This window comes from Engraulis encrasicolus, chromosome 4 (assembly GCF_034702125.1).
Source record: "Engraulis encrasicolus isolate BLACKSEA-1 chromosome 4, IST_EnEncr_1.0, whole genome shotgun sequence".
NCBI lineage: Eukaryota > Metazoa > Chordata > Actinopteri > Clupeiformes > Engraulidae > Engraulis > Engraulis encrasicolus.
This window is the reverse complement of record NC_085860.1, coordinates 57,829,180-57,856,679: the sequence shown is the minus strand read 5'-3', so window position 1 is coordinate 57,856,679 and position 27,500 is coordinate 57,829,180. Positions and strand designations below refer to the sequence as shown.

The 27,500-nt window shown below is 43.2% G+C and overlaps 1 pseudogene; it reads left to right on the top strand.

Moving 5' to 3' along the window:
- Positions 1–27,500, top strand: part of LOC134448158 (cadherin-13-like) — a 235,933-nt pseudogene that overhangs the window by 17,705 nt on the left and 190,728 nt on the right.

Here is a 27,500-nt window from a genome sequence, read left to right as displayed (position 1 = left end):
TGTGTGTGTGTGTGTGTGTGTGTGTGTGTGTGTGTGTGGTGTGTGTGTGTGTGTGTTTGTGTGTGTGTGTGTGTGTGTGTGTGTATGTGTGTGTGTGTGTGTGTGTATGTGCGTGTGTGTGTGTGTCTGTGTGTACACATGCGTGCGTGCGCATGTGCGTGCATGCACGTGTGCATGTGTGTGTGTGTGACTGTGTGTGGTGTGTGTTGGCTGCATATTTCCTCTCCAATATGTAATGTGAAATATTCACTACTCTCCATAATGATACATTCTACACTCATCACTTCACAGACCACATGAACAAGTAACACGGAACACTACATTTCAGTACAGTAGAGCAAAAGCAGAAACGAGGCCAAATATAGGCACATTCTTTCTATATGACATGGCATTTGGTAGCCACCAGAGGAAGCCTATCATATGTTTATTTAATAATGAGTGTGTTTACCATCTGCTACTCACTTTCCTGGACAATACTTCTTATGCACTTGTGTTATGCATGGTATGCATAGGACACACAAATGCTTTCACGTTGAACACAACCGAATGCAATCAAGGCATGAGTGTGACTAAATGCTGTATACTGTTGCCAGTGCATGGCACTCTTAGTATTACATGTAGACAACCAAGCAGCAGCTACCCTGAAGTCATATTTTTACCACCCTTCGTGGGCTATGACCAAGTTATCAATCAAATGGCTGATCAAAAGGTGAAGTGGAGGGAGAGAGAAAGAGAGACAGAGACAGAGAGAGAGAGAGAGAGAGAGAGAGAGAGAGAGAGAGAGAGAGAGAGAGAGAGAGAGAGAGAGAGAGAGAGAGAGAGAGAGAGAGAGAGAGAGAGAGAGGTGTGCATGCTTATGTGTAAGGTATGCATGCATGCGTGCATGTGTGTGTGCCTGCGTGCATGTGTGCACATTGGAGGCTGTCCAACAGCTGTGTCTGCTACATGAGGAGGTAATGAGATACAGAACTGGCTAGAGAGTGTGAGTGTGTAAGTGTATGTGGGTAGATGACGTGACGTGTACATTTTGCTGTCGCAGGCTCTTAAAATTAAGTAAATTCATGCTTTCAAAATTGTCAATGCTTTAAATGATTAAACTAATGCCGTTGTTGTGAAAAAGTAATGTGTAATAAATCCAGAGCTTAAATAAGTATACTTAATTTTGAGTCAAATGTCACATTTGTCCTATGGTGTGACTGAGGCAAGCCTGGTTCTCCATATTAAAACATTTTTAAATAAATAATCAAAGCTCAGTCATTTGTCTAAACAACCCTGGCATGTTTTTCAAGGTGTCTATTTTAGTAAGTGGCAATGCTTAATTTTTTTCCTGTTTTTCTGAGACCGTATGGACTTATGAAACTTTGTCGCAGAAAACAATGTCCTGTGGTGTGACATCATATTTTTGGTTAATTCTGTGGATAATTATCTATTGTTGAAGCTCCAGCGTTACATAAATTGTGACTTTAGACCCTTAAGAAGCCAATGGCAAGGGTGGATTTTAGATTTTTCTCTCAGAGTTCTTCAGTCAATCAATTATGTTTTGCTACCACAAGATGTATTAGTTTTGTAGTCCTTTGGTGTGACAGCCATAAAATAAATTTTGACAATAGTGTATATTTTTCATATTTTTTTCTTATGTAGATGTATGAAAATGCATCTTACTAAAGGTGAAATTGTATTTCAGTTGGCAACGACATGGCTTTAAATTAACTCAAAAGTTCAAAAGTCCTATGGTGTGATGGTAAAAGTCCTATGGTGAGATGGTAAAAGTCCTATGGTGTGACACTTTGGAGTATCACACCAAAGGACAAACAGGTCACACCAATGGACTAGATATTTGAGAAATAGCTTTTAAAACAACTGGTAGTACATATTTTTTTTGTTTTGTTGTTTGACTAGATAAATATTGTGTATTCAAATTACTTATTCCTTTATTGGCCTTTGGAATTTATACTTTGATGCATTGTTGATGAATATTTGCTGTTGATTTTAGATACTGTCAAATTATATAAAATGTCATTAATGGTGCTTTGAAACCATAAAATATAACGGTAACAGTGAAGGAAAGATCAGTGAGAGAGTATATAGAGGAGTATAGATGAATAAAGTATGCTGTGGAGAGCTCAATATACAGCATAAATGTGCTGTCCAGCTTGAGATACCAAACAGGCACTGGCCACTACACACTACAGGTTCAATGATATGACAATCATATCATACCTACAAAAGTGTGATGGTCATGCCAAGGTCACACTTCAGTATGAGTCTTATGAGCTCTGCAGGTTACATTTAATGACCGCATGGCTGTCATTAAGAGTTACGATAGGCTGATAATCGACGATTCAAAGACTTATAAGTGTAAAGTGTAGGTCCATATTCAATACAACATTATATTATTATCAAAAGACAAAATAATCATGTTGATATATTTGTTTCTGGCTCAGTTTTGCATTTCTGTCCTTTAGCGTGACATGAATGTCCTACGGTGTGACATGTTTTAAACGCTCAAATATTTGTTTGAGCTAAACAATATGTTTGATAAACACTGAATCTTGCATTAGGGAAAAACAAATGATCGTCCCTGAAAAGTTAGTATAAATTCGGACAATTTTGAACATTTAAAAGAAAGATATCCCTGTTTTTCCTCGAAGGTTTCTAATAATCTCACATCTAATGGAAAAAAAAATACTTAAATGGTAATTTCTCATTAAATTAAGACTTTTTGCAAATTGCAATAAATATGAAGAGTGTAACAATGTTCATAAAACTCCATCAAGCCATTTCTACATTACTTAATATATTTATTTCTTAACGTCACACCAAAGGACATATTTTCAGCAAATTGCTTTATCAACGTAAATAAATAATCAATGAATAGACCAACATTGTGACCACTTGGATTTTTTGAAAGATTAATTGCTGCACTACGTAGACATATACTTTTTTCCCTCATAAACAATGTTTTGTGAAAAAAATGTTTTTTGCTGCCTATCCGTCATCTACCCATGTGCATGCGGGCGCGCGTTTGTGTGTGTTTGTGTGTATGTGTGCGTGCGTGCGTGCGTGCGTGCGTGCGTACGTGTGTGCGTGTATGCGTATGTATGTGTGTGTGCGTGTTTGAGTGAATGTATTTGTGTGTGGTGTTGGTGTGGTTTGTTTGTTTGTTTGTGTGAGTGTGTGTCATTTGTGTGTGTATGTATGGGTGCGTGCATGCACATGTATGCACGTGTGTGATGAAGAGGAGGGATGAGTGAAGTGATATACCCAGGGGGCAGCATCAAGCCTGCAAGTGTGTGTGAGAAAAACAGAAGCGTGTGCTTGAGAGACGCTGAGCAAACCCAGTGAGTCATTTTCTCATTATTCATCCATCATTACCCATGACCCCCCTTGCCTCCACGTCTCTCTTTCACTTTCTTATTTTCTCTCCTTCTATCCCTCCCTCCCTCCCTCCCTCCCTCCCTATCCTTCACAATCCCCCTCGCTCCACTCTCTCACTTCCTCTCACGTCCTTCCCTATCATCCACTCCCATTTCATTCTCTCTGCCTCTCTACCGCTCTTACACTTTTCTTTTCCTCCATCATTTCTCTTTTCCTCTTTTTCCGTTCTCATTCCCCTCTATCTCGGTTCATCTGTCTATTCCCCATCTCATCCATCTCTCCCGCTATCTCTGTCTCTTTCGCTCTTCTTCCCCCTTCTCTATCCCTCTCTCTTTGCAACACAGTGGCATGCTGCGATTTAGTCCCCAATCTAACCACCTGCGGTTTTGTCAGCTCTGTTTAATAGCATACAGAGAGAGAGAGAGAGAGAGAGAGAGAGACAGAGAGAGAGAGGGAGAGAGAGAGAGAGAGAGAGGGAGGGAGAGGGAGAGAGAGAGAGAGGGGGAGAGAGGGAAAGAGGGAGGGAGATAGAGAGAGAGAGAGAGAGAGAGAGAGACAGAGAGAGAGAGGGAGAGAGAGAGAGAGGGACAGAGGAGAAAAAGCCAAACTCAGGCATGAGAGAAGGGTTGAAAAGAGGAGAGTAAGAAAAGAGAGGAGGAGGGTGGGAAGCGAGATAAAAGAAATGTCAGTCAGAGGTTAGAAATGAAATGGAAATTGAGGACAGAGACTGAAAGAAAGGTGAGAGAATGTGACAGAAAAGGAGGGTAGGGGAGGGGGGTAGACGAAGCTCGACAGGATGTTGAGAAACTTTCTAGGATTTTTTCTGCTGACGTGACGAGTGAGAGCTCATCGTATCTCACCTTCAGTGTTAGAGCCAGCTTCCCTTTCCCCAGCCCTCGTACTGCACTGTACCTTGCCTGCAGGTATGGTGAGGCTGAGTCATCTTAGCCTAGCCCTCCCCCCATTTTTTAGGCTTTGTCCTCGCCTGAAGATATGGCTACCTCCTCTCAACTACTCAGGTATGGCTGACTAATCGTAGCCCTACCATTACAGCCAACTACAGTACCACCATTCAAGGCCACGGACAGCTTTGGCCGGGGCCTGGAACTAAGTTATCATAAGTCCCCCTCCCTCAATACATAGCCTACAATATACCGGTAATGAGAAAATGGATTTGAAATGAAACAAATAAGATGTACAATAGGTACAGACTTTTAGTTGTGTTATGAGGGTATATACATCCATATCAGGTGAACTGTGTGGGATTACAACCATTTTTATATGTGCCTCCCAATTTTAAAGGGACCAAAAGTGAATGGAGAAACATTTATTGATCACGCTTGGACAAACATTTTCTGATCAAACTTTCACCTTATTCAGTGTTTGGTTGCAAATCCTTTCCAGTTAATTACGAAAATCTGCAATAATTAGACACTCAGTCATAGCCATGCATGCTCACATCATGACACTACCACCCCCACGATTCACTGATTAGGAGGTATGCTTTGAATCATGAGCAGTTCCATTCCTTCGCTATACTTTTTTCTTTACATGACTCTCGTAAAAGTTGATTCTTGTCTCATCTGTCGATAGGATGTTGCTGTTTTGCAGATGTTGTTTGCCAACGCCAAATCTGGTATTGATACTTTTGATTCTTACTAATAGTTTACATCTTGTAGTGAACTCTGTATTTACTAATAATTCTGAATAGGATGGGGGGAACTAAAATGTCTTGCAGTCATCATTGCCACCTTGCAGGTATGGCTGCATCAGCTACTCAAGTATGGCTGACTACAGATACACTATAGGCCTATGGACTACTCAAGTATGGCTGACTACAGATACACTATAGGCCTATGGACTAATCAAGTATGGCTGAGTAATCTTCTCTCTAGGTCGTCCTCAGACGAGCTTTCCATCGTTGCTTCCAATCATCCCGATTCTCCTTACATCTTTTCAATTCACTGGTACTCTGGATTCCTGCGTCCTTCTTAAAGGGACACTGTGTGAGATTTTTAGTTGTTTATTTCCAGAATTCATGCTTCCCATTCACTAATGTTACCTTTTTCATGAATACTTACCACCAGCATCAAATTCTAAGTATTCATTATGACTGGAAAAACTGCACTTTTCATTCGAAAAGGGGGATCTTCTCCATGGTCCGCCATTTTGAATTTCCAAAAATAGTCATTTTTAGCTGCAAAAAATGACTGTACTTGGACCATACTAGAAAATATTTGTTTATTACTTAGTAAACTTTCATGTAAAGATCAAATTTGGCAATAGGCAGCCCAATTTCAATGAGCAGCATAGTTGCAGTACCTTTTTTGACCATTTCCTGCACAGTGTCCCTTTAAGTATGTCCACATATGTTAGTATCTTAGCCCAGTGATTCTCAACAGGGGTGCCGGGGCACCCTGGGGTGCCGCAGGGCCCCTCAGGGGTGCCGCAGAAACGTGGCTGATAAATAAATTATGTAATATAATACATATTTTTCTAAATTGATGAGTTAATATTAGTCAGTGGAATCTTTCATCTGCCATTTACGCAAAATTAAGTAGATATAGGTCGCGCCAGTCAGCTGCAACTTTGAACGTAGGTCGTGTGACGTCTCCAAATGTGTTACTTTTCTAAGCTTGTGTGGTATCAAATGCGATGCCATGTTACGGCTTGTTGGTTTGGGGTGCCTTGACATTTTTCATGAATTGAAAGGGTGCCTCGCCTAAAAAAAGGTTGAGAAACACTGTCTTAGCCCACCTTTATAACCAGCCTCTGTAGATATTGTTACCTGCTTGAAGGTATGGCTGCCTCATCATAGGTTCCACCCCAAGTCCTCTTTTCTGCCCTGGAGGGATGGCTGCCCCCATTAGCTGATCATCCCATGTGCAAACATTATAATATGGGTGGGCTCGGAACAAAGATACTGTAGGTCTGATTGAAGAGTGGGCAGACCAAGACAAAAGCACATCCAGTCTATGGCTATGCGTATAACACAATGCCTCTTATCTTTCCCCCTTGGCAGTAAAGGAATTTCATGTACATGCATGTGTTCCTTATATAGCCAGATGTCTGTAATGTGTGTATGGGTCAGCCAGCCAGTGCCAATATTGTATGGGTTTTTTTGTTTGCTTGTTTTTAATGGACTATCTAAGAACCATATCCATTGCAACATATCAACCACCAATCACCAATTAATTAATGAGTATAAAATGCTGTTACTCCACCGTCTGAGCCCAAAAAACGTCTTTCACCTGTATACTGTACGCTTTCTCAGATGTGAGATTTGTGCATTATGTGTTATGCATGCTGCTGTACTGTACTCCTTAATTTCCTTAGGAATCAAATTACTAAACTTTATCACTTTACTGTGATCAGTGCCCACACACTGACTGCACTGGTCTGCAGCCAGTGATGTGTTCTTTATGCAGGACACATACATATTCATTCATGTTCACCTCACACACCTTAACGTATTTTGAATAATCCTTTGCCTATGCAAGAAGAGTAATGCGCTCACTTTGAAAAGATGTGAATATCACACAAGAGATGTACTTGTACATTTTACATTGTGTGTGTGTGTGTGCGTGTGCATGCGTGTGCGTGTGTGCTTGTGTGTGTGTGTGTGTGTGTGTGTGTGTGTGTGTGTGTGTGTGTGTGTGTGTGTGTGTGTGTGTGTGTGTGTCTGTGTGTGTGTGTGTGTGTTGTGTGCAGGGCTTTGAACCGTTATTTTTTTCCAAACGTTCCGTTCCGAACAGAAACGGAATTATAACGTTTCCGGTTCTGAGTTCCACCAATAAATTGACGTTCCCGAACCGGTTAGAACCAAAAAATATTGTTCCCGGAACGGTTAATTTCGTTCCCGTCAGCTGATTACTCCCCATGGACCTAAGTGACGCTAACCAAGAAAGACGGAAGTGCAAACGAGTCAGCCTACATTCAAAACTGTTTATTCAAGGGGATGAAAAGAATATCCTCCAGAATTTTGTCATTCGGGACGACCTAAGCGGAGAAGCAGAGAATAAACCTCAATGATGAAAATGTGCGCTCCACGCTGACTTGGGTCACGGGGAGCACTATGATGGACATTGTGAGTTTGTGCATATTTGAAGAGCCATGGATGCCCAATAACGTCGAACATTGTCGGTGCGCTTTACACGTGCTTCCCTGCAATGTCTTACAATAATGCAATGCAAACTCTGTCCTTTTGTATGACAGTGGTTTCTCTTAATTAAGATGTGGAGTGAAGACTTTGTAATCTACAGCTCTCTCTCCATTCAGTCAGAGAATGTCTGATGTCACACAGGACATGAACCTCAGCCGTCATGGTAACGTGCGCAGGAAAATAATTACTTTTTTTTAATTTGAGGAACGGAATTAACCGGTATTAACCGGTTACCATACTTCTTAAATAAGTGCTTCCGTTCCAGAACATAAAAAAATAATAAAGTTTCCGGTTTCGTTTCTGTTCCCTGTGAAATACAAAAAGTTCCTGGTTTTCGTTTTCGTTCCTTGAACCGGTTCGAAGCCCTGCTTTTGTGTGTGTGTGTGTGTGTTTCAGTAACGCTGGGTCCATACGATTGCTGAGTCATTGTCTCCAGATGGTTGTTGGCTAATTGCACATTTGATAATGAATTCAAGCAATGATGGTAGGCGATTGTATTTTAGATTTGTTCATTTATTTAATCTTGTTAGAGGACATCCCCCACCATCCCGCACACACATACACACACACGCTTGCACGCATGCCCGCACACACACACACACACACACTCACAGAAACGTTGGTGTTGGCTTCCATATTGGGAAAAAAAACAAATCCCTTTGGTGTAAACAAAGGTGAGATTTGCACAATTTCATACACTACAAATACTGTAGGTCTTGGCGGTGGTTTTACCTTGCATTTATCTGTTAAGGGCACATTGACAAAGCAGTTGTGCGTGTAATTAGCCAATTAAGTCCGCTGTCAGAGAACAAATGAGGAGTTTAGGGTGAAGGCGGTATCTCTGTAGCGAGTGGGAGGGGAGTCCGCCTGCGTATCTCTGGAAACAATGAGGGCAGATTGACTCAAAATGCCAGCAATGCCAGCCATGTCACCATGTTTATGTGTGGGGGATGGAATGTTGAGAATGGAAAGAGGGAGAGAGAGAGAGAGAGAGAGAGAGAGAGAGAGAGAGAGAGAGGTGGATAGAAAGAGAGAATTGGGGGAAGGTAAGGACAGCCTTATAAGATACCGGTAGGTTTAATATTTTTTCCATATGTTTGCTGTTGCCATTTAGGCCCATATGTTTTATTACAAATAGGCTAACAGTAGATAAAAACCTGGCCTTCCATAACATGTTGACCGCTGTAGAGCTATACTGTATGTCATAAGACACATTTCACAGGTGTTAACCCTGCCAGTGACTAAAGCCAGGCTTACACTGTGCGACTTTTGCCCTGATTTTCCTGACTTTTTGGGAGTCGGGACGATTTCTTGCTCAATCGCGTGTCTCGCATCCTGTAGCGTACATGGGGTAACGACAAGCGATTTCACCTCACAGTCGTGCAATCGTAGGGTCGCAAGAAAATCTAAACTGTTTGAAATTCTGGTCGTGCCTCGTGAGTAAATCGCACAGTTAAAGCAGTGCTACGACCCAATTTGACACTGCACATGCACAAATGAATAGGGCCGCGCGATTCGCGCTTGAGCGCGTCCTCATCTCCACAAAAATCGCAAAGTCCCTATTAGAGATGTCCCGATCCAGGTTTTTGCACTTCCGATCCGATACCGATAGTTTATTTCACTTCCGATCCGATACCGGCCTATCGGAGTATTTAAGTTGAAAGTTATTTAGCCTACTTACTTTCTTGTCACACTCATGTTGAAAAGGGGTTTACTCTTGATAACAACTAGCCAGCTGAATTAGGTGAATTTGAGTAATAGACAATGGTTTGTACCGAGAAACCTGTTAAATACAAATTTGGCAAAATAATAGTCAATTAACTACACAAACAAAAATGCCACCAGTGCTCAACTATTGAACTAGATTCGACGTAAACCATTGAAAATCCATCAGTGCAAATAATATTCTAAACTGTAACTGAATGCTTATTCAAGCAGTTGAAGTATTCATCTGTATCCCATGCAAAGGTGGATTTTTTTGTAGGCTGCCAGCATGTTGACAATTCAGGAGAAGTTTAGCCTACATTCAACATAGACAAAAAAGTAAAGAAAATTCCAAGACACACAGTAGGCATAGGCCTACCTAGGCTACTGGAGGCCCTCTCATATGCCCAAAGTAGCCTAAGATCCTCCATCATTATGCCATAGGTAGCCTATTACAACCTAGATTAATGCCAATAAACAACAATTACAACTAAACAACTGCTACAAATTAATCAAAATGGATTTAGATAAATAGCTAAAATAAATCATGAAATAATTCGGACACAACCACTGTTGAGTATAATAGGCTATTTATTTACTCAGGTCAGTGGACACAATAACATTTAACAATACCATTTATTACTGTATGCTTTTGCTCCTCCATGTGAATTAGCACATCTGCTTAGCATCTTAGCAAGACGGCATTGTCCATATTAAAACACACACACTCACACACGCACACACACGTCATGGGACAGAAAGGGAGCGGTAGTGGCTGGGCAACAAACAAACATTGGGGGATGAGAGGAAAGCGGTGCCTCGGAGAGAAGCATGTGAAATCTGAACTTTCAGTGTTTGTAGCCAAACATTAGCGCTTGTTACTGAAATGCCATCCGAAACGCAGGCAGAGTGGCATGAAGCGCGCAACACGGACACTTAGGACAGTTTTAAGCTCTTTGAAACCACAGACGGAAAACTTACGCTGCCTGCGCGTGTGAGAGCCGAATGAGCTGCAGTTGCTCCCACATGTGTGCTGACAACAGCTGAAGGTATGCTGGAAAATGCGGACCGGAGTTTAAGAACAACCACTGTAAAAACTGGATTACGGGTGAGCCGGAAAACACGGACCGGGCTTTGAAAAACAATGGATTCTGGATCGGATTCTGGATCTGATTTTTTCGTGCTTGCCGATCCGATCCCGATACGCATTTTTTGCCTATATCGGCGGCCGATCCGATCCAGATATCGGATCGGGACATCCCTAGTCCCTATGACATCATAATGAGCACTCAAAATTTCAGCAAAATTCTAATCACATATTTGTGATGGCAGGCCTACTCCTCAAAGAGTTGGATCAAGAAAACACAGCAACAGGGATGATATGCCTATAAATAATAACCAGGATGTAAACTGATGTCTGTGTTATGATTAAGTGTTTTCTGTGTTGTTAATAACAGAGTACGATGGTTCAACTGTACTGCAGAGGTGTGTGCACACTGTGCCTCGCAATGCAGTAGATAGAAAGGCATCTGAATCTGTGGGAAACACCATCAAACATTGTAAATTGTTGTTATCAGCCTAAAAAACTCTGGTGGGAAGAATAGTGGTATAGTGTGTTTGCATTGTGTGTGTGTGTGTGTGTGTGTGCGTGCGCGCACGTGTGTGCGTGCGTGTGTTTGTATGTGTCAGAGAGAGAGAGAGAGAGAGAGAGAGAAGAGAGAGAGATAGAGAGATGAAAGATGAGAAAGTGATAGAGAGAGAGATTGTGTTGACAATGCCACACCTCTCTCCCTTCAAAATGTGAAATGTACTGTAGTAGTTAGGTAGGTCTATTTACTCCTATCCTGCTGCCATCACACCACTGCAGCGGCATGCTGGTGGGGACCGCAGGGAGACTATGTCACAAGATCTTTAGCTGAGATAACTTCATTTGCACAGCATGGTGTGCAGAGAATTTGGTCAAAGAAGACTTACATAACAAAAACAAGCAGGAAAGTGTCATAACAAAAAGGAAAGTGACATTTGAGCTTGCCTGGCTGAAGGCTGCCACAACATAAGAAGGAGACCACACCAATTTGATAATAATATAATTATGATATACTGTATTTTCTATACAAAGGAGAAATAATCTGTCATGTAAAAATAAAGTGTAGAGTAGATTTGGTCGAATTCGAAACCAGATACTAAATGTTATTCCGATCATCAGCTAGTGCATTATAATGCAATGAAAACCATTGGACAGTGTATTTCCTTTTATTAACAGTAAGATACTTTGTGCAGAAGGAATATTGTATTAGGCCTATCTTATTTTGTAAAAACATAGGCAATAACGTCTTCCACTATTCATTATTTGAATATATAATAATATATTCATTATAACCAGGGCTATTATTTGTTTCAATCACATAAGAGACCAGGTGTGTAGGCTTATTTGAGACAAGGGGCTATTTGATTAATTCCTTCCTCACAAATAAACTTCCCCAGAAATCTGAAAATGTCACACTTAGATATGCTTAACCATAGCTGGACTGGCCATAGGGCATACAGGGCATTTGCCCGGTGGACTGTTGATGATTTTGGCCTGGTCCTCCCCTCAATGTAATAGTATCAGTAAGAATTAAATATTAATCTTGGTTGTTGTCAAAATAGCTTATAATACATTATTAAAATGTTGTCACAGGCTTCATTGTCTCTCTCAATGCCTGGCGGACCTATCTTCACTAAAAAATGCCCAGGCTGATTTTTTGCCCCAGTCCAGTCCTGTGTTTTAACCAGTATAATTTTCAGTTTGTTTAACACATTGAATACCGGCGGTGCTCACGGAATTATGTCGTAGAATACCAGCGTTCTAAGCCCTTTTTTGACGTTTTTTGTAGACTCACAGCGTATTATGTGATAGGGCCACTGAAATATGTTATGACTCGTTTGAAAGTGGAGACGCTGCCCTCTTAGTAGGTGAAAACTGTGTGTCTCTACGAGCTTTTATTGCCGAGTAAACCCACGCTAAACCGAAGCGGGTATCCATGGAATTCAGCTACAATCAGAGATATTGAGGTTTTTGTGAAGGGTGCGCTTCTTCAGAATGTGATGAGTTTGAAAGGGGACGAGTTGGTTTTAATCACAATTTGGTGCAAGGTTAGCTCTGACACGCATCTTCCTGCTCGTCAAGACACACCTCCTGCTCTATACCACTACGACACCGGCAATCAATGCCCTTCGAAATCCACGTTTTTCACACAGACTGAACACAAACTCTTTGCACACATGCAGAAGGTCGGACATTTGCTAAAATAGTTCCCAATGACTCCCGAAATAATAGCCCAACATTGACAACAAATCCCAATGATATGATGCTTAGATGTAGCCCATCCGATCCATATGTAGCCATCTATGCTAGCTTCTGGCTTTTCACATACAGGAAGACAGTTCAACATGGGGGTGAATAATCAAATAAACTTATCTGGTTGCCAATCAAACTTCCAAATCGGAGCGCATTACTCCAATTACAATTCGGGTGCCATTTTGATCCAATGATCTGGTAAAGGTCTAGGTAGCAAGCCCAGAAAGTTCAAGATACTCCTGGCACGGTATACAATGGTCTCTGTGTTTACCTATTGTGTGAAGTCAGACACAATACACGCTACCGATCGTACTAGGGAAACAACAACATAGCAGATTCACGAATACGGCAGCACACCTCCTGCTATGTCACACTACGACACTGGCAATCGATGCCCTTTGAAATCCCCGTTTTTCACGTGGACTGAACACAAACTCTTTGCACACATGCAGAGGGTGAGACATTTGGTAAAATAGCTCCCGATGACTCCCGAAATAATAGCCCAACATTGACAACAAATCCAAATGATATGATGCTTATATGTAGCCTAGCCCATCCGATCCATATGATATGTAGCCATGCTAGCTTCTGGCTTCTCACATACAGGAAGACACAGAAACTTATCTTTTTGGCGATCAAACGTCCAAATCGGAGCGCATTACTCCAATCACATCTCGGGTGCCATTTGGATCCAAGGATCTGGTAAAGGTCTAGCAAGTCCAGAAAGTTCAAGATACTCCAGGCACGATATACAATGGTGTTTACCTATTGCGTGAAGTCAGAGACAACACATGCTACAGTGACCGTACTAGGGAAATCAATGCAGGCACACGATAGGCGACATGGGTTGGCATCCAGACATCTTGGTAAGTTAAATTAAAATATCCAAATCATAACACTCAAACATCATAACAATCAAACAACTTTTGACTGCAAATGTTGTCATTTATGTCCATCACAGAGCTACCAAAATCACATATATTGTCAATTGAAGGGTGTAGATTCAAAATATGATATTTAAATGCAAAAACGTATTTTTACCTTTTGGTATACAACGCATGGGCGTGAAAAACGCATTATTACGTCGTCGGTACTCAATGTGTTAAAAATTACAACTTTCAAGACGGCTCACTGTTTCCATTTTCGATGACTTCTGCAAGCACATTAAAGAAGTAATCATGTCACACTTGCACATAGGACACAAGTCTAATCTCATGACTGTGTAAATTCATTAATTTAACCCCCCTGATGGGCTCACACCGTGACCCAGAGAGAAAGATGTGTAGGCTGGCACACACACACACACACACACACACACACACACACACACACACACACACACACACACACACACACACACACACACACACACACACACACACACACACACAGACACGCACACGCACACAAACACATTAGCTCCTTCATCTCTTTGTGCCCCCCATCATACACACCTGACATTAAGTTTTCAGCAGAAAATCGGCTGCAAAACACACCACACAGCAGATCTCAATGTGAGAGGAGCTGCCTCTCTACCTGTGTGTGTGTGTGTGTGTGTGTGTGTGTGTGTGTGTGTGTGTGTGTGTGTGTGTGTGTGTGTGTGTGTGTGCATGTGCGTGTGTGTGTGTGTGCATGTGCGTCTGCGTGCATGCGTGGGAACGAATTTCTCATCTGGAAAACAAAAAGCTTTCAACGCGCGGTCATCAAAGACAGTCTGTAAAGGTTACACAAAGTGTATGAAGCCTTTAAAGCTTTGTGTTGAAATGGGATTTTTCTCAGCTAAATATTGAATTTTACCTCTTACTTCTCTGTGTCTGTTTCTCTCTCTCTCTAAACCTCCCTCTCTCTCCCACACTCAACTTGCTCCTTGTTCACACTTGCCACTCTCATTTTTCTTTCTCAAAAAAAAGTGTGTGTGTGTGTTTGTGTGTGCATGTGTGTGTGTGTGTGTGTGTTTGTGTGCACATGCGTATGTGCGCGTGTGTTGAGTTAAGGGTGGAGAATCTGTGTGTGCGTGCGTGCGTGCGTGCGTGCGTGCGTGTGTCTTAGTGTGTTTTGTGTGTGCATGTCTGTGTTTGTGTGTGTTTGCAAGCTTTCTCCTGGAGCTTTATCCAAGAGCACAGAAAATGTGCAGAACATCTTTGCATGCATAATATAACCTTCACTCACTCCATCCCTCCTCTCAGATCTCCGGACCCCCCACCAGCCCCATCACCTCACCTGAACCCCAGGAAAGCTGTGAGGGTTTGGGGGAGAGTAGGCCTTAGCAGGGGGTGGCGATGCAGGTCGGGTGCTGGATAGTCAGTTTGAAGTGTAGCGCCACTGCTGCAGAGATTGAGTGAGGGATGTTGCATAGTATAAAAAGGTTAGGCAGGGAGTCTCTCTCTCTCTCTCTCTCTCTCTCTCTTTCTCTCTCTCTCTCTCTCTCTCTCTCTCTCTCTCTCTCTCTCTCTCTCTCTCTCTCTCTCTCTCATGGGTGTGTTGGGGAAGGATGAAAGGGCTAAGTGGGGAGAGGAAAAGGTTAAGCACACTGCAAGGCAACTTCAATCCACTTGATTTGTATTGATTTCAACTAGACAACAAGAGAGAGCTACAGCAGCCGAGAAGTCTTAGAACAGAAAGCCAAACTCTCCTATTTTTGTGGTCCACCAAGGAAAATTGTGTGTGAGACCGAAAGATGATTATGAAGCAGAAGTTCAGATGTCCAGCTTTTATTTCCTATTTCATCAAGCCAGCTACCCATGTAGTATATGCTTTATTTGCAGAGCTGGACTGGCCATCTGACATAGCAGGAAATTCCCGGTGCAGGGGCCCACCGGTGAGTCAGTTCTGTGCCGTTAATTATGAAGGGCCCCTTTCAGCCATAAGTGCCCGGGCCCTATTTGTCCCCCCAGTCCAGCCCTGTTTATTTGTGATGCAATAGCAGGCTTTTACTGTAGCTTCTTTCAGTTCTTGTTTATTTTGATGGGGTTTCTTCCTTCCCTCTCTCCTTCAAGAGGTGGAATGCATAGGCCAAGTGACTGATTTGGACAGTTCACTTTTCCCCCTTATTAACTCCTATATTTTGTTGGTGGTGTGTTTTCCCCCTATTATACTGCAACATGATTAAAATCCTCCCCGTTGTTTCGCAAATTGCAGGGTGGTTGGTGGTGTTGAGGGTACCACAATGCCAGGTCGTATTTGGTCGGTAGCCCCTGCAGTCTGGCTTTAACTGTGAAGCAGAATCTGTCCTCTTCCACAGTAGCACTCACATGGAGTGACAGACAGAGTCAGCCAAGTCAAGGGCCGCCAACTGTTCCCCGCATTCTCAACCATGTCCAGCACGGCTTTGTGTGTGTGTTTGTGTGTGTGTGTGTGTGTGTGTGTGTGTGTGTGTGTGTGTGTGTGTGTGTGTGTGTGTGTGTGTGTGTGTGTGTGTGTGTGTGTGTGTGTGTTGAACAAGTGTTAGTATGTGCTACCCTTTTCTTGTAGCTCATGGCCATTTTTCACAATCACACATACACACACACATACACACACACACACACACACACACGAACGCATGCACGAACGCATGCACGCACGCACGCACATGCACAGAGAGAGAGAGAGAGGGGGGGGGGTGTACAGTGACTTCCCTAAAGCTTCGTGTACACCAAGCGCGAACTGCTCGACCTGAGAGGCGGAAGTAATTATTTCCCTATGCAGGGAAGGCAAATAAAGCTACCAGAGCGAATTCGCCAGGAGCGAAGCTTCTTGAGCGACTAGAGCAAATTTTTCGGCGAAAACCAATTGGAATGTTCATATCGACGAATGTCCCAGGCTGTCAAGACAGAGCCGTTATGTGACTAGCTGAACATGTCTTTGCCGCGTCCAGAGCGAATAAAGCGAATTCACGGCGAAACTTCATCAACCACCCCAGCTACATGGGTCGCGTAGGTAGCGCCTGGCATACACGGGCCATAAAGGTGCTAGTAGCAGGAAGCTATTTTGGCTCAACAGGGTCTCTCAGCTGTCACGATACGCTTGCAACACAGAGATGCACACGGTGGAGTGCTGCACACACACACACACACACACACACACACACACACACACACACACACACACACACACGCACACAAACGCAAGCAGTCATGCATATTACTGTGCAGTAAACAGAATGCTGGAAGAGGAACTCAACTGCTCACTGCAGCAAGCAAACACAGGCCCTCTCTGGATGATTAGAGACGACTGGAATGAATAAATCATCCAGCTTACCTTTGAGATTCAGAGAGAATACCAAAGGTGCCACAGATAAGTTACCTTGGAGAGAGAGAGAGAGAGAGAGAGAGAGAGAGAGAGAGAGAGAGAGAGAGAGAGAGAGAGAGAGAGAGAGAGAGGAGCGTCACTGATTTTTTTTTTTTTAAAGAAAAAGTAAGTAAATAAAAAATAAATAAAGCAAATGAATAAAGATAACATTCCATAATCCGTGTGCAGGCACTTCAAAAATAGATTTAAATACAAGCGCTTCACCTTTGAGAGTACACAAGGCATTATTTTGCCAGCTTACGCTCTCAAAAGAAACAAGATCTTTAATTTCCTTGAAAAAGGGAAGTCAGTCAAAATCATAAACTCAACCAGTGAAGTAAACACCAAAACCAAGTTGTCCTCTACATTCAACTCCATTTTTTTTATTCCTGCTTACATGTACATACATGGCTAGTTTAGCTTGTCCAATAAGAAATATATAAAGCAAAATAAAACTAGATTGCATTCTCACAGAAAATGCTGGGAGCGGGCTTGCCTTTTGGGGCAGAGATGAGCAGTTTTATTTTTGATATCTCTATCCCTAAATTAAAAACAAAGTACTATTGAGAAATCAAAGCTAAAATAAATGTTGGAAAAAATCCACCCACCCAGTCAGAAGTTATGGGCCGAACAATTCAGCCATCTTGGATTCAGCCATCTTGAAAGTGTTGTAGCTCCGCATTTTGGGGATATACTAAATGACATACATGGTATTTTAAGTTGGCTAAGGAACACTGCATATGATATAATTTTGAAAATCAACATGGGTCCAAGTGGGATTCGAACTCACAACCTCCATATCTCTAATCCAGCACCTTTGCCATTGATACTAAATGACATACATGCTATTTTAAGTTGGCTAAGGAACACTGCATATGATATAATTTTGAAAATCAACATGGGTCCGAGTGGGATTCGAACTCACAACCTCCATATCTCTAATCCAGCACATTTGCCATTGATACTAAATGACATACATGGTATTTTAAGTTGGCTAAGGAACACTGCATATGATATAATTTTGAAAATCAACCTCCATATCTCTAATCCAGCACCTTAACCATTGAGCCAAGCAGCTGGCTGTCACAAATGTTCCAGCAAGACAATATCACATTGCATTGAAGAGCTGAACAATAGACTTCTAGAATGGTAGTTGCAGGTGCTCGTTAAGAATAGAATGTTGAGAGAAAGTGACAGTTGAGATGGAACCTTTTATTGGCAGCACCTGTTCTGATTGACTGTATGGCAGTTAGTATGGTGCTCTAAGGCAGAGGGCAGAATCAGTTTCTGGGTCTTTAGCTTGCTGTTGTTAAAAAACTAAAAATAATTGGCACATGTCCTGTTCACAGATTGGAGTCAGAGTCAGCTCTGCAAGCCCGCTTAATGAAAGCAGTCATTGTAAACTCTTCATTGAATTCAAAAATATGACAGATGAAAAACACTCATTCTCAATGTACAAAAATACGCTACTGCTGGTCGCCAACTTTTTAAATTAGTGATGACATAAAAAGATGTCCAATTTTGTTTCACATTTTTCTCCATGTGAAGAACTCCTCTGCATCAGATGCTTCATAAGCTTTATTTACTTGCAAAAGTGAGGGGGTAGGAGCTAAGGATATAGGAAGGCTGTCTATAGATTGTGTAGCCATCATGCAATGCATTCCTTGGAGCAACATTTCTCAAACATAAAGCCATTCATCACGAAAGAATATCTTTGTTTTGCTTCAAAACTATGACTATTTGTTATATTCTGCATTTATTGTAGGGTTTTTACAGTTAAACGTTATACATGAAAAATGACGTACCCACGGTCATTGTGGTGTTCCTTGATATCCATTGTGGCAGTGAGTGGTACATGAGAAAGAAATATATGACCAGGGAAAATGGTGGAGAGAGCATTTGTGTGTGTGTGTGTGTGTGTGTGTGTGTGTGTGTGTGTGTGTGTGTGTGTGTGTGTGTGTGTGTGTGTGTGTGTGTGTGTGTGTGTGTGTGTGTGTGTGTGTGTGTGTGTGTGTGTGTGTGTGTGTGTGTGTGTGTGTGTGTGTGTGTGTGTGTGTGTGTGCGCGCGTCTGTGTGTGTGTGTGTGTGTGTGTGTGTGTGTGTGCTTGTGTGATGCCTTGTACAGAACAACAGCAGTGTTTCCTTGAGCTATGTGGTTAATATTACATGTGTTCGTGGAAATGGGGGAATGAATGTGTTTAACAGCGGACACTTCTGTCTGAAAGTGCCTTTTCATGTCACACAGAAACTTTTCTAATAAAACTTTCCAAAATGTACTTTCAAGTCCAAACAGACAGACAGATGGTTTATTTCCGCTCCAGGCATGAAGCCCAAGTTTCCCCAGGACACATGCGCAGGCACGCGGGCACACGGGCACGCACACATGCACGCATTCACGCACGCACGCACGCACACACTTTGTCCCTTCTCAGTTCGTCCCCCACAGCTCAGCATGTACTGTACTGTATGTACACTGACCTGTGGAGGACAAACTCAGAAGGGACATTAGTACTCTCTCTTCCAAACCACCCCCAATATAGTCCAGCCTTTGTGCCTCTGTGTTAGCCGCAGGCTGGTGATGGGAATGATGCAGCTCAAAGCTCCATGGCCAACTGAGAGCTCTATGGGAGACAGCGGTTACTTCAAACATGTCAGATGATGGGCATGGCGTGTGGGTCTGTGTGTGTGTGTGTGTGTGTGTGTGTGTGTGTGTGTGTGTGTGTGTGTGTGTGTGTGTGTGTGTGTGTGTGTGTGTGTGTGTGTGTGTGTGTGTGTGTGTGTGTGTGTGTGTGTGTGTGTGTGTGTGTGTGTGTGTGTGTGCGTGCACGCTAGTGTTTTTCTCTCCCTGTGTGTTTTAACCTGTATGTATGTATCTGTTCCCATGTGAATGTAGTAATGTTTGATGACTGCACGGGAAACCAGGCGGTGACGTTTGAGGTGTCCAGTCCGGACTTCCTGATTGACGGGCAGCAGAGGATGGTGGCCCGGAGGGACATCCAGAACAGCGGCCAGGTGCTCTTCATCCATGGCGTTAGTCCACATGCAGATGACACAGCACAAGTGGACTTGGTGGCAGCACCCTCAAGGCCTTCACACTCACTCATGGTAGGTGTGTGTGTGCATGCCTACGTGCGTGTGTGCATGCGTGTGTGCGTGTGTCTGTCTGTCTGTCTATGATGGAAAATGGCACAGAGGGTGGAGGATGAAAGACTAGAGTGAAGATGAGAAGTGAGTGCTGTGTTCTGCTATGTTTGGAACTGTGTCATGGTGTGTGCGCATGGTGCTGCATTGAAAGTAAAACTGTATTATATGGAGCAACAGCACTGCATAGTTTCAAGTATAGAAGTCGCCAAAAAGTAATCCTCAAAGAAAGTCTAAATTCGTTGAGTATATCATGAAGTATAATACATTATAATAATATGAGTAACTAGAAGCCCTCAGAGAGCGCAGACCTCCGCCAAGGAACGTGCTTGATTACACCCTGTCTTTCTACCTTCTTTTTGTGGAGTTAGAAACTGGAATGTTGCAATTCAATTTGCGGTCACTAGGGGCGTCTAGATCTATAGACCGGCAATGGTGAAGAATCTTAAAAAAACGTCCTGGTTCCGGTCCGTTTTCCGGATCACCACCAGAATTTAAGCACTTATTCCTTGGGTCATTATCAACAACTCCACAAAGTTTTGTCCATTTCCGTTGATAAGTTTTTGAGTTATGCTGCTGACAGACAGACAAACAGACAGACAAACAGACAGACAAACCAACGCGACCGAAAACATTACCTCTTTGGCGCAGGTAATAATAAATTAATAAAGTAAATCAATCAGTAAAATGAGATCCCCCTCCTCGCAATTCAAGGTTAACCCCAGTGCTGTTGATATCTTAAAAAAGGTGCACAACACACACACACGCACGCACGCACGCACGCACACACACACAATAGGATCTTAAGTGCCAACCCTTAAAATAATCACAGAACATCAGTCCAGAGACCTATGTAAGAGCACTAGCATTAAGTGGTCTAATGGCTTCAGGGTACAGGCTATTACACAGTCTTGTAGTTCGTGCCTGTAAGGACCTGTATCTTCTGCCTGAGGGCAGCAGTTGGAGCAGGTGGTAATCAGGGTGGTGCAGTCCTGCAAAATGTTTTGCACTCTTCGTAGACAGTATGTCTGAAAATCTCAAATAAAACATTGTATTTGTCCTCCATACATCACAGAGGGAAAGCAATTGTCCCTGAGCCCCGAAGCTATCAAGTGTGTGTGTGTGCACAAAGCAAGGTCCATAAAGACATCGATGACAGAGTCTGGTGCGGATGAACTTGACTGGCCTGCACAGAGTCCTTATCAGAACCCAGTAGAATGCTCTTTGGATGTATTACAGTAGAGCAGAGACTTAGAGCCAGGCCCTCTTGACCGACATCACAGTGTGTCCTCACCAATGCGCTTTTGCGAGAATGGTCAAAAATTCCTATAAACACAGTCTTTAACATTGTGGTGTGGACAGCCTTCCCAGATGAGTAGAAGCTATAATAGCTGCAAAAGATGAACCGGTATCCTACAGTATTGAACCGTATGGGTTTGGAATGGTATGGCAGTTAAGTCAAGGCAGATTACGTAATACTTTTCATAATATAGTGCACACGTGCTTCGCATAAAAGTAATTAATTGAAACTACTCTGCTCTGATGATAAGAAAGCAATGCCCCCCACTGACCCCGAAAGCTCATCTAATACCTTTGTGAGAGCTGTCCAATATACACAAATAATGCATGCCATTGGGCTACTATTTAGCCATATTACAACTGCGGCAATAGCAGCAGGTTGGCTTGTCGAAGTGGAGGGATATACGTGTATTAATGAATATATAAGAACCTGGGCCTCGCTACTGCCCTGTTGGCCAGATGACATGCTGTAACACACACGCACACACGCACACATACGCACGCACGCACACATACGCACGCACGCACGCACGCACGCACGCACGCACGCACGCACGCACGCACGCACGCACGCACGCACGCACGCACGCACGCACACACACACACTGGCTGGACGTTGAGCTGTCTGGATGAATTTTCTGGCTGGCAGAGGGGAATATTACTTATTATTGTACTCCATCACGGCATACTGTTGACCTGTGGCCAATGGTAATGGGTAGGCCACAGCTCCTAATCAAAAGCATATGGTGTTATGATGTTATTACTTTCTCACACACTGCCAATGTTCCACTTACTGTGCTGTCTGACAGATGCCTTTTAGTTTGATAAGTATGACATGGTGTGGATGTAAAATTATGCTAGGGTATAAAATAATGCACTATGAGATACTCACAAACAGACATTTTTCTGATGATTCACAGAACTGATCAAAGCCTATTGGCCAGAACTGTTTTACTCTGTACCTACCAGTGCAATTTTGTAAGGTTAATGTTTCACGACTCCACTGCTAGCTATCTGTTATCAATGCCTCATTTTATACACTTTATTTTCCATCCTTTTCCATGTATTTAACTCACTGTGTGTGTGTGTGTGTGTGTGCATGCGTGCATGCGTTTGCGCTTGCATGTGCGCGTTTGTGTGTGTGCATGCGCGTGTGCATGTATTTTCAAGCATATAAAAAACTTCAAAGATCCTGAGTTTAACGAACCAAAAAGCTTGTACACTTCCATCCCATCTCCTGCCTCATTTCACTAGACTCTCCTGCCAGCCAACACACTGGCTGGCTCCAATCTGAGGGCATCCTGTCCCCTGTCCATGTCAAATACCCTCCAAAGTAAACTTTTTATGCTACCTCCTGCTGTAACTATAGTTGTACATTGCAAAATGCCAGCACTGAAACATTTGCATATCATTTACTGATGTGCTTTTGTATTTCAGTGAGGTTATGCAGGAACTGCTCTGCAATTTTGCATCTGGTCTCATTTCCGATGTACAGCACGTCACTGTCTACATGTTTGCCCTCAAAGTGCCTCACATTACTCTTTTATTCAATGTCTGTCTGTCTGTCTGTCTGTCTGTCTCTCTCTTTCTCTCTCTTTCTCTCTCTCTCTCTCTCTCTCTCTCTCTCTCTCTCTCTCTCTCTCTCTCTCTCTCTCTCTCTCTCTCTCTCTCTCTCTCTCTCTCTCTCTCTCTCTCTCTCTCTCTGTGTGTCTGCCTGGTAATGGGGAAGGTGTTCATTATGTGCACCTGGTGCACCATCACATCTTACGGTGCTGTGGACTGACGGCTCCAGCTGAACCAATTGAAATGAAGTACATCCAAAATGAGGCAGACAAAATGATGTTTGAGAAAGAGAGAGAGAGAGAGAGAGATTGGGGGTTGTGCAGGATTGGAGAAGTGGAAGTAATGTGCAAACTAGAAGAAGCAGAGAGTAGACACATGGAAGGCAAATATGAAGTGCTATACCCTACATTGGATGAGATGAAGGCCATACTTTGGATGAGATGGATGCCATAATGTTTTTGGGGGGAAAAGGAAAAAAGGGAGACAGCCGAAGATGATAGAGAGAGCAAATAAGAGAGAGATGTTACAGAGAGAGGTAAATGAGAGAGGGAGTTGATAATGGGCTTGTATGTGAGTCATAAATACAGTTGAAATAATGCAGTCAAGAGAAGGTAGGGCAAACACAAGGGTGGGAAAGAAAGATAAGGATAATTGAATAGAAAAAGACAGACTTCACAAAGCAGCACTATGAAAGAGGTAATTAAGCATGACTGAATTTGAATAGTTTTCTGTCAATTCCTTCTGATTTAGTTCATCCGGCAGCTTTCTTCTGCAGTGCAATGGGGGGAAGGAACGGGTTCCATTAGTAATCCCAGAAAAGTAATCATTGCACTTAAAGACTCCTTTTGTTTTCCTCTCAACACTATTGGCTAACCAATGCTCAATACTCTTCACGTACAATTTCACTACCTAGCTGGTCTCACTGCCTAGTGGTTTCTGTTGGTGGGTTGACTTTACTGTGATTCCTGAAAGAGAGTGATGTTCTTTTAACCTTCAGAACAAAAATTAACACTCACAGCACACATTCTTTCTCTCCTCCATATACCTTTTCCATCTCCTAAGCAAACAGAAACAAACAGCCACACAGACATGTGAAAAAGGCCACACGCATAAATACACACACGCACACACACTCGCAGCAAGACAAGACTTAAAGTTGCACTATATATCAATGTGTCTAGTATCATTTTCAAGTGCTCAAGTATCAATTGTTATCATTTTTTATGAAGTATCATTTTCTAAAAGTTGTTCTCAAACAAAAAAGATCTGGTATCATATCACTGTGTGATACCATGAGGAGAAACAACACAAAACTTCACCACACTCAACAATTTGCACCTTATAAATGCAGTTTATAAATGCAGATTATAAGCACTCCTTCAGAGTTCCAATTTTGTGAAACTTGTACCTGGACATGATATGGTAGTTGACTATTCTTCTCTCTGCTCAACTTCACTGTGTTGTGCTGTAAGAAGCTGGTGTAGTCAGAGCATATTGTGGACTTCCCCTGGGGGGTGATAATGAACTAGGAGGAATGAGACCAAACCGTAGACACACGCAGACAGACACACGCAGACAGACACACGCACACACACACGCACACACGCACACACACACACACACACACACACACACACACACACACACACACACACACACACACACACACACACACACACACACACACACACACACACACACAAACACACACACACAAACACACACACACAAACACCAAGCTCGTGTGTTATTTATGTTCAGGTGCCTTGCATATATGATCACAGACACTCACTGAGATGGCTACTGTTTCCTTTCATCAGCAGCCTTCCAGAAAATGACCAACTAATCACCTTGCCATTTCATAGAGTCAAATGCCCCAAGCCAAACATCAAGATAGACCGTTTTACCCGAAATGCATGCATCAAGAACACTGATTGCAGAGACACCACACGACTACCCCCCAAACTATTACTTAGAAGCGATGTACGGTAAGATGGGGCCAAGTAAAGCTATCTTACCTCATCTCTGTGCAGAATAGAGAGCCAGACCATTAAGACAAATGTCTTTTTCACTTCTTGCCAATCAGGGGCCCCCTGGCAGGTGGGGCCCCTTAGGCTGCAGCCATATCAAGCCTGTGCGTTAATCCGACCCTACTTTATATTAATGTGCTTATTGTTGGTGGTTGCATTTAGAAGTTTGCCTGAGGCATTTCTCTCTTCCCCTGTGAATCTCTGGCTTTACATTTAAAACATGGTCATACCACAGGCCGTCTTCAAGAAGTTTTAGACTCAGTACATGCTACTGTGAGAGTGTGTGTCTGTGCATGTGCGTGTGTGTGTGTGTGTGTGTGTGTGTGTGTGTGTGTGTGTGTGTGTGTGTGTGTGTGTGTGTGTGTGTGTGTGTGTGTGTAAGAAATGTGTGCGATGTGCAGCTTGTCTTCCTGTCTCTGTGAGCACTGCGTCGGATGGTTGTGCCATGTACATGGCAATGACTGCACAGTAATGCAGACGGTGTGTGTGTGTGTGTGTGTGTGTGTGTGTGTGTGTGTGTGTGTGTGTGTGTGTGTGTGTGTGTGTGTGTGTGTGTGTGTGTGTGTGTGTGTGTGTGTGTCGGAGGGGAATCAGTGTGTGTGTGTGTGTGTGTGTGTGTGTGTGTGTGTGTGTGTGTGTGTGTGTGTGTGTGTGTGTGTGTGTGTGTGTGTGTGTGTGTGTGTGTGTGTGTGTGTGTGTGTGTGTGTGTGTGTGTGTGTTTATGTCCGTCCGCGCGTGCATGTGTGTGTGTGTGTGTGTCTGCGTGGTTCTGAGTGTGTGCTGCAGAGGGCGGGGAAGATGTTCAGCGATGGCAGAGATGTATTAGCCATACTCTCCACCTCCATCCATCTGTCTCCCACTGCTCTGCCATACCTCACCTCTTCCTCCCCACTTACTCTGCATATGATCTTCCTATCCTCCTCTTCCTCTTCCTCTGCTCCCTTTCTCCTCCTCTCCTCGTCTCTCCCCTCCTTTTGCTCCTCCTATTCCTCTCCATCCCTTTCCTCTCCACTTTTTTCTCTCTGTTCCTTCTCTGCCAACATTTTCCACTCTTTCATCTCAGCAATTTCCTCCTGTTCTAACCTCTCCACCTCCTCTCCGCCCACCCTCCTCTCCTCCACTCTTCTGTCTTATTCTTTATCTCCTTTTCCTGTCCTCCTGCTCCAGCACTGATCTCCTCTTCCACTCCTTTTCTCCTCTCCTCTCCTCTCCTCTCAGGCTACATGTCTCAGTAGTTAGGGACCACAAAAGAAAGACTGAAAGAAAGAAAGAAAGAAAGAAAGAAAGAAAGAAAGAAAGAAAGAAAGAAAGAAAGAAAGATGGAAGGGGAGGAAGCGTGTCAGACTGGCTGTAATTTATGAAGAGAGAGCATTAAAGATTCATGGCAGGCAGCTCTGTAGGTGTCACCAGACTTCAGCGAACACAATGCATCACCTGAGGAAAAGAGGAGTGGAGAGGGGAAGAGAGAAAGAGAGAGAGAGAGAGAAAGAGGGAGAGAGAAAGAGAGAGATGAAAGAGGGATGGACCACAGGGATGAGCGTCTACGTCAGCTTTATTTTACCCACTCCATTTCCTCATTCCCCTTGCTGTTGTCCTGTCTTTCTTCTTCTCCCACTCTCTGTCTCTTTCCCTTCCCTTTGCCACTCTGCAAATGTCCTCATCACTCACTCTCCCCTCCCCTTGATCTCCATCTCTCTCTCTCTCTCTCTCTCTCTCTCTCTCTCTCTCTCTCTCTCTCTCTCTCTCTCTCTCTCTCTCTCTCTCTCTCTCTCTCTCTCTCTCTCTCTCTCTCTCTCTCTTTCTAACACTCTTGTGTCCTTGGGGTTTCAGATGCTCTGTATCAGGCACAGGCAGAGCTCATCAATTTCTCCCAGCCTTAACTTCATCTTGCAGCTCCCTCATCCCTCTTCCGCCTTCCGGTGTGGTCGTCATTAGTGTATTCTCTGTCTTTCCATCTATGTCTTGTCTATATTTTTTCCCCATATTATTTATATGAATATCTCAATTTCATCACATTGAACATTCACTATTTGCTTAATCATCTTAGCCGTGACATTGTTAAAAATCTGAAGTTTAACAGATTACTGTAAAACATGGTCATTACCATTCTGGTGATAATAAAGTTATCACATAGGCTCTGCATGAATGTGTTAACTGCCTTTAGTGTCTCTAGTTCTCTCTCTGTCTCCTTCACTCATTTCATCTTTTCATCTCTCCCGCTTTCTTTCATGCATTTACTGTCTCTGACTTACTTACGCACTCCACTTTCTCCTCTGTATCACTCACACATTCACCCCCCCCCCCACACTCCCTCTTTCCTGCTCACTTCTTCTCTCTCACTACTCCCTCTCTCTCTTTCCTCTCTCTTTCCTCTCTGCTCTCTCTCTCTCTCTCTTCCCCTTTTTTTGCCCCCTCACTGTGTGTTCTCTGCTCCGCTATCTATCGCCCATTGCTCAAATTGCAGAAGGGATGAAGTGTCAGAGTGTCTCATCTCTTGCGGTAATGCGCGTCATCCTTCTCCCAGCTTGTCTGTGCGTGTCGCGGTGCCCTGAGCTGGGGACAACATAAACTGTCATTACGGCGGGCACGGCCATAAGTCACACAAGGGTCCCTC